The following is a 12,335-nucleotide window of genomic DNA, read 5'->3' as shown; positions in this document are numbered from 1 at the left end:
TCTGTCTTTATTCCGATGCTCAGACAATTCTACCGAAACTGTGGACATAAGGGCTATTTAAATAGTTTCAGGACATTCCTGAGATCACGTCTCCTCCAATCACAGCCTCAGAGGGACGAACCTATCTTCTTACCTCACAACCAGAGTAATATCCGAGACACACACAGAGGAAAAAAATGCATTCCTGAGGAGAATTTCCATAACCAGAGAACTATTTTATGGACGGACAGGAGCCAAACGGTCGTTTCCTGTTAACATACGTTATTAGTCAAATATGCCCTCCTCTTTGTTGTTACAGATTACACATTTTAAATAATATTTCTCACATTATGGACACTTAATTTAAAATATATATATTATCACATTATGAACTTGATTACAATCATCATCATCATCATCATTGACATAACACAAGTGAATGAAGTGAACATGTTAATGAGTTAATCAAATAAAATCACACTAAAACGGTTTGTGTTCATTACAACAACACATGTATCAAATAATATAACCTGTATGTTCTCTGTTCAAAAGTTTGAATGTGGTTTATACCTCAGCTGCTATTCAGAGTTCACCCACTAGGGGCCGTCGTGAGTTTAGACTTCAGTCAGTTTCCTCCATCACATACACTAATAACCTAATAACCTAATAAGCCTAATAACTTGCCTTGCCTAACGTAATAAGGGTAAAGAATAACGTGTTGTTTATTAGGCCAAACTCTATTCAAGTGTAATGTTAGTTTAATGCCAAGTAATGATTATTTGGTGTAGTGGAGATGAGACTGAAACAACCCATGTCTATGTGTTAATCATATTAATTATGAATTAATTGATTTGCGAACCTGAGAACATGGAAATAGTGTGGAAAAGTGGAATAAGAATTGCCAACCCTATAATCAAAATAATTATTTTTTATCATCATCATCATCATCATTATTATTATTATTATTATTATATTTGAATATTCTTCACTTTCTCCAGCTCTTAACATGACATCACCAAGCAGGTGAAAGGGAACGTCAGTTGTAGTAGCCTAGCATGAGTCATCTCTCAACTCTCTAAAACCCTTTCCCCTACATCTGTCTCTTCTCCCCGCAGTACAAAGTCAGAAGCTATACCTCCACTATGTCCTGCCCCCCCCCTTCCTGATTGAGTCTTGTTCCATATCTCACTTTTGGCAGGAAATTTGTATATTTTTTTATCACTTTTTTGCTGTTGTTGTTCCCGAAATCAGGGTTGGCTGAATCCTGGAATAGTAGCTACCATCCAGATGTGATGTGGAGCAACACTCAGGGGGGGGGGGAGAACAGGGACAGCGGTGGAAACTCTCTGGATTAACAGAGGAGAACTCGCTGTACCCCCGCCTACGCATCATGACTTACATCCCTAAAATAGAGGGGATCCTAAAAATAGGTTTGATAAACAGACCCCTGAACATGCATACTATTGGAATGTGGCTTGAATGTGGCTTTTATCTGGAATTATGCCTATTGCCTTATTGTCTTGTGCTACAATGTCAGGAACCGAAGCCTAAGAGTTTTACTCTCTTACACTTGTGTAAGGTGAAGTAACAATACAACTTACGAAATGAAACTTGACTGACTTATGGGTTATTGGTGAGTCGACAGCCTCTCTTCTATAGGAGGAGCCACCCCTCCTAAATTTCGTTGTTTGGTACCTGTACTGTAGCAATGACAAATAAAGTCCATTCCATTCCATTCCTATAGTATTCACTTGGCACAGGAAGTGGAAACGCTTGGCACAGGAGCCTGACAGGAAGTGGAAATAATTGTTCAGGGAGTCAAACTATAGAATCACTCTGATGGAAAGTCTCCTGAGGGTTGGGATTGGTGAACGGCGTTCGTAGATGGGAATACTTTTTTTTTTTGGTTTCAGAGAAGGCTTGATTTGGAGCACTGTGCACAGACAACACACAGAGGCAGGTGTGCCCAGGTGTGTGCAGGGGTGTGTCTGTGGGGGGCGGGGTTGACAGGCCTATGAGGTAGGTAGAGGTGGGGGGGGGGGGAGGAGGAGGGTGGGGTTGGAACATGCCAAATCCTGATGGATACTGTAGATGAATACGCAGCGGAAACAGCCCATAGATGGTCAGCTAGGGTTTAATCTCTCTTTCTGTTTCTCTCCACACGCACACACACATGCGCGCACGAGCGAGCACACATGCACACACGCACACACACACGCGAGCACACCCATGCGAGCACACCCATGCGAGCACACACACACATGCGAGCACACACACACACACACACACACACACACACACACACACACACACACACACACACACAGTATGGTTCTTGGTGGGAAAAGCTTCTGTGTGTTTAGTCTTTCTTAAGAATTCCTCTGTGGTGCCTCAGCATTGACCGTCTGGCTTATTACTGATTATCTAAACAACAATTACCAATGACACGATGTTACCAGAAAACATTTACTTAATATCCTGCCTGTTTCTGTGTTTGTTATGGCGATAGTGTCTCTAGTCTAGATAATTACCAGCAGGTGGATTAATTATTACGTTGACATGACTATGTCAGAGAAGCTGCTAAAGTTTGCTCTACGAAAGGTTGTAAATTGAGGCAAATGTTGAGACCACTACATTAAGTATCATGACTTTTCAAGATGCTTGTCTGGTGCATATCAAATATATAATAGTTTAATAGCTAAACCATCAATGTGTCCTAACATTGTCTGGTGCATATATAACATATATAATAGTTTAATAGCTAAACCATCAGTGTGTCCTAACCCTACCCCAGTTTCCTGGATAGAAATGGACAGGATGGAAAAAATGACCTACATTGCAGTGGACGCATACATTTTTCAGTTATGGTCCCAGCAGGAATCGAACCCCCCAACCTAAGCATTGTTAGCACCATGCTCTACCAACCGAGCCACAGAGGACCACATGTTAACAACCAACATACTAGAGAACGTACTAGAATGTTCTCATGTTCTCTTTGACAATCCGGGGGTGTTTTACTGAACCTGAAGTTGTTGGAACATAGTTTATGGGTCTGACTAGATTGTGCGTGATCCAGCAGGCTAACATGAGTACACGGGCAGAGGAGAAGCCTCATCCGAGCAGCCAGAGGCCTGGAATTTACCAGCGTTCATGATGAGTCAGTTAGCTAGGCCTCCCCACCAGTAGCTTGGCTGGGATCACACTCGCACACTCTGTGCCCTGCAGCTATGGTTTCTTAAGAACTATCCATAAGTCGATTCTTACGAAACGTGTCGTATTTGCCTCTGTGTTTTTTTCCCGACTTCTCATCTCACGCTCTCGTCTAATCTGTCAAATGGTGACGCAGTCCATCGCAAGACAGACCGCTCGAGGGAGATGTCAGTAAATCATGTCTTTGGTAACAACGTTGCTCTGCTTCTGTTCAGCGATTTGAATGATAATATAATAATTTAATAATAATTTTGCCATTTAGCAGACGCTTTTATCCAAAGCGATTTACAATTACGAATTACAGGGACATTCCCCCTGGAGTAACTGAGGGTAAGTGCCTTACCCAAGGGCACACTAGTAGTGGTGTGGCTTCAGGCGTGATTTGAACTCACAACCTTCCGATCACAAGTCCAACTCACTATCCACTAGACCACCACTACCCCTCACTATTATTATATTATACTTCCTTATTATGGCATCTCACCACTGACGACCAATAAAAAACAGAATAGTACCACAGCAATAACCAATGGTCAATGAGTGATTAACTGAATATGTACTGTATGTGCATTGCTACCATCAGGGCCTGCTGCATGTTGGAGCACAGTGGCGAACTAACAATCTCTATTGGCCCATATCAGATTAGATTAGATTAAACTTTATTGTCATTGCAGAGTACAAGTACCAGAAAATGAAATGCAGTTTAACATCTAACCAGATGTGCAAATAGTGATATAAGAACATGCTATAAAAACATGATAGTGATAGGTACAGTATGGCAAGTACGGTAGTTTAGAGGTATATGCCGTTATGAGCTATGTACAGTTATGGTAGCTTATCTACAGTATGGTATGTAGGCTACAGAGGTATAAAAGAGGCTATATCAAAGGCTACATCAGGCTGCCAGAGTGGCCCTACTGGCCTTATCCACGGAGGTCTGGGAACCGGCAGATGTCATTTATGGGATGAAGGTGGTGTGTTGCCAGACTTGGCCAAAAGTTCACTTGTTCTGCTCTTTGTACTGCTGAACATGCCAAAGCTCTGAAATGAATTTCAACTGCTGGCCATGGTAAATCACTGATCGTAATCCATGCTCTGTCACATCAGGCTAGGGAGGGAAACATGGGTATTAGCAGTGACTTTTGGTGTTGGCGATGGTGTGGTAGAAATGATGGACTATGAAGTAACATAATGATAAGCTGTTTGGTCTTTTCACCATAAGACTGTTATAAATTAACCCTGCTTGTTCAGCGCTGGAAACAGATACCATACATATGAATGTGCATTGTAAGATTATTAGATTAGATGAGATTAGATTAGATTAAACTTTGTCATTGCAGTGTACAAGTACCAGACACCGAAATGCAGTTTATTATCTAACCAAAAAAGTGCAAAAAGTGATATAAAACATGATATAAAACATGACAATGATAGTTTATATGTCTATATAACATATAGACATCTTGGACTCCGCGGTAGGCCTGGAAGGAAGGACCCTACACCGGGCGGACCGGACGCTGCTTAGTGAGAAGACCCGCGGAGGCGGCCTCATTATATCTACGAAGGACAGCTGGTGCTTAAACACGAAAACTGTAAGTAGCCACTGCTCCCCAGACCTAGAATACTTGACTGTTAAATGCCGACCCACATACCTCCCGAGGGAATTCAACGCAGTGTACATAACATCTGTTTACATTGCACCAAACGCGGATGGTAGCTTAGCATTGGCGCGGCTATATGACGTCATCAGTGGTGAACAGAGCGCGGACCCACAGGCAGTCCATATAATCGCCGGAGACTTTAATCATGCTGACCTGAAGGTAGTACTACCGAAGTTCTATCAGCATGTTAAATGTGCAACAAGAGGAGAAAAAACACTGGATAAGGTATACACCAACATCAAGCTTGCTTACAAGGCTAGACCGCTAGCTCATCTAGGCATGTCTGACCATGTGTCAATCCTCCTGATCCCAGCCTACACTACCATGAGGAAAAGTGCTCCCATCACCACTAAGACTGTCAGAACCTGGCCAGCAGGGTCCGCTCCACTGCAGATCTGCCTGAATGACACCTCATGGCAGGAATATGAGCATGAGGACCTGGAACAGTTCACGTCGTCGGTTCTGAACCACATAGTGAACTGCACCAACTCAGTCACCGTGGACAAACGGGTCCGGGTCTACCCCAACACGAAGCCATGGATGACTGGGAAGGTCAAAAAACTGATCAATGAGAGGGACATCGCAGGGAAGGGCACACTGCTGTACAGCACCACCAGGGCTAACCTAAAGCGCGGCATCCGGGAGGCCAAGGCAGACCACAGAGAGAAGATTGAGGAATGCTTCCTGAGCAACGACTCCAGGCGGGTGTGGCAGGGGGTTCAGCACATGACAAACTTCAGAGCCAACAGGCTCACAGCCGCAGAGGACGACCCCCTGCTGGCGGAAAAGCTGAACTCCTTCTACGCCCGGTTCGACGAGGGACGAACGGAGGTAACCACAACACAAACACCACTCTCTCCAGCTCTCAGCAGCCTCACCCTCACAGAGCATGAAGTGAGACGCGTGCTGAAGGCGGTGGACCCCAGGAAAGCCTCAGGGCCGGATGGCGTCCTGGGACGGGTGCTGAGGGACTGCGCCGACCAGCTGGCCGGGGTTTTCACCAACATCTTCAACCAGTCCCTGTCCCAGGCCACCATCCCACCCTGCCTGAAAACCTCAACTATCATCCCAGTCCCGAAGAAAAGCACGGTGAGCTGCCTAAACGACTACCGCCCGGTGGCACTCACACCAATCATCATGAAGTGCTTCGAGAAACTAGTCCGGGCCCACATAGTCACCCAACCTGGATCCATACCAGTTCGCCTACAGAGCCCACAGGTCCACAGAGGACGCCATCGCGACGACTCTCCACTCCACTCTATCCCACCTGGAGAGGGGAAACAGCTACGCGAGACTGCTCTTTGTGGACTTCAGCTCTGCCTTCAACACCATCCTTCCAGACAGGCTAGTGACCAAACTACTAGACCTGGGACTATCACACTCTATATGTGCATGGATCAAGGACTTCCTGTCCGACCGCCCCCAGAGGGTGCGGGTGGGCTCCCACACCTCCACAGCCCTCAGACTCAGCACTGGGTCTCCCCAGGGCTGCGTGCTAAGCCCCATCCTCTACAACCTCTACACCTACGACTTCACCCCCGTCCACCCCAGCAACTCCATCGTAAAGTTTGCAGACGACACCACTGTGGTGGGCTGCATCTCGGGGGGGGGGACGAGGCGGCGTACAGGGATGAGGTAGAGCAGCTGAGCAAGCTGTGCAAGGTTAACAACCTGCTGCTGAACCAGTCAAAGACCCAGGAAATCATCGTGGACTTCAGGAGGAAAAAATCTGTTGCTCATCGACGGAGGGAGCGTGGAGAGAGTCTCAACCCTCCGATTCCTGGGGGTGCACATACAGGATGACCTGTCCTGGAAGAACAACACAGCAGCCATCATCAAGAAGGCACAACAGCGGCTCTTCTTCCTGCGAGTCCTCAGGAAGGACCACACCAGACAGGAGATACTGGTGGCCTTCTACCGCTGCGCAGTGGAGAGCATCCTCACCTACTGCATCTGCAACTGGTTCTCCAGCTGCACAGCCGCAGAGAGAAATGCGCTACAGAGCGTCGTGAGAACGGCCCAGAAGATCACCGGCGCCCCCCTCCCCTCTCTGGAAGAGCTGTACAACACACGCTGCCTCAGGAAGGCCTCCAAGATCTCCAGAGACCCATCCCACCCTGGGTACGAACACTTTGCTCGGCTGCCCTCGAACAGGCGGTACAGGACCATGTTCGCAAGGACAAACAGACTGAAGCTCAGCTTCTACCCCAGGGCCATCCAGGCCTTGAACACAGCAGACCCAAGATCCAGGGCCCAAGACCTAGGTTCTGGGCCCTGGACAGTCTGGACGGATTGATGGCAGCTGCTGGATTGAAAAATCAGGTGTAGTGCTGAGGCACAAATGTGTAAATTTCAAGCCTGCAAACTGCGACACTTTAAATGAATGTGCAATAACACTATGTGCAATATGACAACCCTAGGGTACATAAGGTTGCAGAGAAATAGGAAATGTTAGAATAGGTATAGCATAGCATAGAGTACAGCACAGTGTTTTATCTGTACAGTATAGTATAGTGGATAGTGTACATAGCCTTTATTTATGTAAACCAGCTCCTTTCCCTTCTTGTTTTTTTTCTTTCCTAGCACCAGGGGAGCCACCCCTCCCAAATTTCGTTGTTTGGTACCTGTACTATAGCAATGACAATAAAGACCATTCATTCATTCATTCATTTATTCATTCATTCATTCATTCATATATGACAATTATATGTAAATTATATGTAAATCCCCGGTTAGAGTCAACCTATGTTAATATATACACATTAAAGTAGCTTAGCTAACACAAGTCCTGGACTCATGCGTGCGAGAAGAAGATTAATTGGTTGCAGCGATTCTTCTCGATTCCTGTAAGTGATGTCACCGGCTGATTATGTTGGAAGCTCTCCGCTCAGTGACCTTGTCTTCTCGTTTTGTTTTTAGTCAGACACCAAGTCATCCGTGGAGCTCCGTGCACGCCGGCTACACAAGCACAGATCCTTCTGATTTGCTGAGCAAATAACGGACGATGATAATGGAGGAAGGTATGCGTGTGCCACTGTGCTGTGACTGCTGAACACATGAGTTTGAGTAACGAGCTGACAGACCGCATGACACTCATCTCTCTCCGGAGGGAGCGAGCGCCAGTCGAATCCAGGAATGTAAACGTGTTGTCCGGTAAAAGTAGGGAATCCACCGACACTATGGAGTTCAGGAACGCATCGAGGAACATTAAAAGGCGCCCACCGTCGAGAGGTGTCATCACCATGAGAGTCCCCGTCGACCACACAAGGGGATGATGAGTTGGTAGGTATACATTGTCTGAGTGCCACAGACTTGTACAGACTGTACTCTGGGAGAGAGAGAGTACATCTGCTTTAAGGACCGGGAGACCACCAAGCTGTTGTTGCCAGGGAGTGAAAAGCTGCCACTGACTGGCACCTGAGGGATGGAAAGTCCTTTTTATTTTATTTTACCAAAGTTAAAATGTAGAGAGAAGTCAGAAAAAGGATGGCTGTCATGCATTACAACGTGTTGTGAGTTCTGTAGAGTTCTGTGTTTATTTAAAGGCATTGCCGTTTATGGACGATGGCAAGAACACAACAGCATAACCATGATTCCCATTATTACTGAACATGGAATAGCGTGACGTCAAAATGGGATTGTCCAGTGGCAAGACAAGTGAAGCGCATTAAAAACAGTGTGTTGCCAATACAAAGTGTCATGTTACCAATGATCCTTTTCACTGGAACCATCCATCCATAATGCTTTCTTTGGTGCATAGTACTGTTCCATTGCTGAAGTCAGTTTCCACTGTGAATGCTCAACTTCTCTGTTTCATCAGAATTCACCCAGTGGCAGCTCTGTTGGAATAACAGTGAAACAGCTGCATGGATTCCCTTTGAGTTGTTTTTGTTTAAAACACACTTGTAAAAGCAATACTGCTGTACCTTATGTCAAACGAAGATCGGTTGTAATTTCCTTTTGAAAGGGAGAGTATAAGATTAGCACTTAGCTATTTTCTATTCATGTCAGCATGATGTTTGATGTGTTATTGATAGGCTGACATGGTGTGTATTTGTAGAGCAGTGCACCCAGTAGATACACAGCCAAAACCGCTTTCAGCGCAGAGCACCAGCATAGCCTGTCTCCCCCGCTATGACACAACGTGGAGACGCCAATACTGATTTGTGTGAAAATAAATACTTGACTGATGTTTTTGTGCGTTGAGGATTTATACAACGAATCAAAAGGTCAACAATGGTATTTCTTCCTTCCACATAGACTTGGGGTTTCCTTTCGCTATGCTAGCTGAGTCCGGCCCCTAACAAGTCCGCTCTGATTCCCCGGACGTTTGTGAGACGTGTGAGCAGCATGGCTGTTTAGACCCTACACATCGTAACAGCTTTGAATGATGGCGAAAGCAAAGTTGAAGCCAAACCTCTCCACACCCCCTTTGACACCCCCTCAGACACTCTGAGTACACATTAACAGTACAGCTCACCAGTCCACTGCACTGTGTTCCATCCACACCAACAGGCATCATTCCCATGACATCATAGCGTTTTGCTGATGTAGAGGTTCTTACTTCTGTCAGAGTCACTTAATGGACATGGATATGAGTCCACTGGGAGGTCCACTTCTCAATGCTCCTACAGTATGAGTTTAAACACTTCCATAGTTTTTTTATTGGGCCCTTTACAGGACCAGTGTGTCGAATGGCATAAAACGTGTGCAGGCAGCAAAGAGTCGAACTTTGGCCTACTTTAGGCATCGTACGCATTCTGTCTGAGGGCTTGGAAATCAAATATGTGACAGGGTCTGGTCAAAAAGTCCTCATGTAGGGCAATGTCATTTTTTCCCCTGATTATGAAAGTGCCGATTGTAAGCTTTCAAAATGATGTATCATACATTGAAAATAGTTGAAGAAGATATTGCTTATTTGAATGTTGGTACACCTCAAACCAAATACCCGGAGAAACTTGCTCTGCATTAAAACACACGCAAAACAGCTGCTAGTAGCTAGCAAGCTAGCAAGGAACACCGTTATGAACATCTAACTGCATGTTTAGCACATCACAACTTGCTGATAGAACATCAACACGCTAATAGCTTCTTGCTCATTTGCGTGACTTGAGGATTGCCGACATGCGGCCCTTTTCACCAGACATGTCATGTGTCACATTATTCACAGAGACTGATCATAACCACGTCTTCTTCTGCTCTGTTTGATCCCACTGATTCTCAGGTATTGCGAGTATCAATATCCATCCAGGTGTTTGATTTACTCATCCCGACGTCTCGTGGCTTGTTCTGGGATCAACAACATTGCGGTTGCCAGTTAATTTAATCTCATCTCATGGCATGGCATGCACAGCATGGCACATCATGAAGGTGAAAGTGTGAAGGGAAAGTCACGCGATGGCCGTTTATCATTCCCATAACAATGGAAACCTGCACAATGACCATTATCATCCATACATTCCATCTAACCTTCACCCTAACCATGAAGACTGCCCTCATCCATACATGTCACCTATAACGTTATCATTGACTAAATGCCCTCTGGGCTCGTTGTCAGATGTCAATGGTACATTATAATGGAAACAGATGGGCAAAGTCGCTCATTGAATCAAAGAAAATGATTTTTTAAATAATGACCACTCTTGAAGGAGGGTGAGGACCAACAAAAGATTCAACAGAACGACAAAACAAAACAAAGGTACATCACCCTTCCAAAAGGGAAGGGTGATAACAATAAAAAATAACTAAAGAGAATAACAAATACTAATGCTGTGCAGACAGGTAAGAAACCAGGAGTGAAGTGTTCTCTGGTCTTTTCTACTTGGAGCACCAGGTGCAATCAGCACCTGAGGAACAGGACACAGGTGTTAGACATCAGACAATCAGACCCACACCACACAGGACAGACACGAGACAGACAGTGTGTGTGTGTGTGTGTGTGTGTGTGTGTGTGTGTGTGTGTGTGTGTGTGTGTGTGTGTGTGCATGTGAGGGTAAACCCATGAAGATACATCCAAATGTGCAAGTGGTGTACCAGACAACAAATACAGCAACACCCAAACAAACAAATAGACAGATTTTCTTTTGACAGCTGCCTGTCACCACAGAAAACAAAGTGTAAATTATCCATATTGTTATTGACAATTGGGGGGTGCAACTTTTTGTGGTCTTTTTCTGCAAAGGAACAAAATGATAACTGTTAGCGGAGAAAATTAGCGTGGACGGGGGACGGAGTGTTGTTTTTACCTCTTTTAGGGGGGTCCAAGTTTTAATTAGGGGGGTCAGACCCCCCCCCCCCCCCCCAATCCATAATTCAAACCATGACAGACAACCGGGAACCCAATGTGAGTTTCTGGGACATCACTGGTCAGGGAATCATTTTATCCTTGCCTGGATCTGACGTAACGCACAAGTGTGCTAAGAGTTACAGGCCGTGAAAATCAAGCGAAGAGACGCGGTTTAAAAATATCATCACTCATGTACAGGAAGCACATTCTTCACTATTTAGGTCAATGGATCAGAGCATCCCTACTGAGTCAGGCTTCAGGGCTCGCCGTCTACTCCCTCTACTGAGGGGTTCTCCTGGGAGGCGTAATGTTGCTGGACGCGCACCGTTACGATGATTTGTGGCACCTAACTGACCTACTTCTCAGAGATTACAGTAGATAGAACCTGCCTGATCTCTGATTATGTTTATTTTTGCTGTTAATGAAGAAAACAAAACGCCTGAGATACCATGCGGCCCTGTTCTCCCCTAGAACATCTGAAGAGATTTTGTGAGTCAAGCTGCAGATAATATCGTGTGTATATTAGTAGTCAGTGATTGGACTTAATTCATGATGTATAACTCCAGGTTTTAGCGTCTGAAGCTGTGCTATCTTTGGAATGCATTGACATTCTTGCACATGTTTTTTTGCTGAGTGGAAGCAGGTGGAATTTTCTATACGTTTCCACTCGTTTCAATGAACAGATTGTAAAACCTTTTCAGACCTGCAACCCCCCTGCCTCCCCCTGCCTCCCCTGCCCCCAGCTCCACGCAACCCTTCCATATAGCCCACTTTCAAACAATCACGAACACTTTAATCTTGGCTTATTTTGATCCAGCATCCTGTTTCACACCAGTGCTCTGCACGCTTAGAGGTTCAACCTCTACAATCAATCCCACTGTCCCACTCTGGAACATTCTCCTCCCAATTCTTCAAACAAAGCAAATGCAGATTTATCGTCCCTCCGAAGCAGTTGGCTCTCGTAGAGCAGCGTCCGTTAGACTCCAGGGAGGGTGCCATCTCCAACCCTTTCCAAGCCCCCCACCTCCCCCTTCTTGGAAACCAATCAACGGAGGCTGTCAGGGTCACATTAAAGCACCTAATGAATGACGGTGGTTTTATTATCTTAATCGGTCTTTACGCCGCAGATCGCCTCCTTTATTTACTGCCTGTAGCCTTGATCCTGCCGAGAAATGGATAACGGTTTGCCAAGCTCCGTA

This window comes from Nansenia antarctica, assembly GCF_963989245.1.
Source record: "Nansenia antarctica genome assembly, chromosome: 1".
Classification (NCBI taxonomy): Eukaryota; Metazoa; Chordata; class Actinopteri; order Argentiniformes; family Microstomatidae; genus Nansenia; species Nansenia antarctica.
The sequence above is the reverse complement of the archived record's forward strand: the minus strand, read 5'-3'. Positions refer to the sequence as shown.